Source organism: Oncorhynchus kisutch, linkage group LG17 (genome assembly GCF_002021735.2).
Source record: "Oncorhynchus kisutch isolate 150728-3 linkage group LG17, Okis_V2, whole genome shotgun sequence".
Lineage (NCBI taxonomy): Eukaryota > Metazoa > Chordata > Actinopteri > Salmoniformes > Salmonidae > Oncorhynchus > Oncorhynchus kisutch.
In genome coordinates, this window is record NC_034190.2 from 43,265,267 (window position 1) to 43,266,665 (window position 1,399).

The 1,399-nt window shown below is 36.5% G+C and overlaps 1 long non-coding RNA gene across 1 annotated transcript; it reads right to left on the reverse strand.

The window, feature by feature from the left end:
* LOC116354468 (uncharacterized) lies at positions 1 to 1,050 on the reverse strand. The gene is made up of 2 exons (XR_004203788.1): positions 818 to 1,050; positions 1 to 336 (listed from the first exon to the last, which is right to left on the reverse strand). It is a non-coding gene; the product is annotated as an uncharacterized LOC116354468 (long non-coding RNA).
* Between the last annotated feature and the right edge of the window lie 349 nt (positions 1,051 to 1,399).

A 1,399-nucleotide genomic window follows, 5' to 3' on the forward strand; every position in this document is an offset into this window, starting at 1 on the left:
AACCTTCTGGCAATTTATTAATATTAAGTTACAAACATGTTTAACAGTATATCATCTCCTCAAACATGCAATACATAGTGAAAACAATTGAATTGAAGGATACATTGGGAAAACAATTTTAATTGCAGTGACTCAAATCTGTGTAGTTTATCAACGTGAGCCTAGCTAATTCAGAGAAACAGGAGTTCATTTTCTCTACCTTTTTTAACATTACAAGTCAGAATAGAAATTGATAACAGATTTAACTATTTAAAATACAACACAGCGCCCCATGGCCCCTTCTGTTGTGTCTTCATCAGTTTCTTTCTTAAGAATTTTCCCATTCTTGAGTCAGACCTTATGGGAATGTGTGGGAGGGAAGAGGAATTTATGACAATTTAGCATAGACAATAGCTACATTACTCTACTCTCATAAATTCTACCATTTAGGTTTAGCTAGTTATGTTATCCACTGCTAGCTAATAACTTGCTAACACTAATAGCTAGCTACCACAGCTGAAAGGGGTTAGCTAGTTATCACAATTTTTATAATAAACTAGTAAATTCGTCTTAAAATTGGAACCACTAATTGTAGTGGGCTGACAAAGGATGATAGCAAATTTACCAGCTACCTAGCTAGAGACTGAACATGAGTTCAAAGGATAGATAGCTAGCTAGCTACCATGCTAATAAAAAAAAAAACATTCTAAACAAATTGTATGGAATATCATGTCGATGTTAGCTAACTAGCTAACAAATGTGATCTATTAAGGTATATCATGCCAAGGATCATATCGTGTTAAAACGTCCATATTGAAAAATACGTTTTAAAATGTACCTAATGCTAGCTAGCTAACGTTTCCTAGCCAGCTACTATAGGTAGGACAGAGGTGCTAGCTGAGCAGCGTGCTAAATCCAGCAGAATTTCTGTATTCAAAGGTGAAACAAATTGCATCGCGAATTCACCCTCTCTACCCTGTATCCTTTGAACAACGTTTTTTTCACGCAATCTCTTGTCTGGATTTTGAACACTTCTTATAGCCACGTCGTACTGATTATTTACGAGGCACTGTCACATGATGTAAGTGTCAATTCAACATTCTGGGCACGTTCCAGGTCGTCTTTATTTCAAGCACGTTTCACAGATGGACAGATCTCACAGTCGGATGCATTTTTCAGAAACCTACGAATCACACCAATAATATGTATTGAAACCTTGAGCGTTAATTTCTGTAATAAATAAGTGTACCAATGCATCATCAGGGTTTCAAACATGGGGCAAGACACATCATGGCACTTGACCATTGTTCTGAAAACCAACCATTTCTGTTCCTGGGACAGTGCAACAATGCACCACACCCAAAAGTGAGAAAATAACCATTGAAAGTAAGGTTCCATGATGATACATAAGGGTTCAATA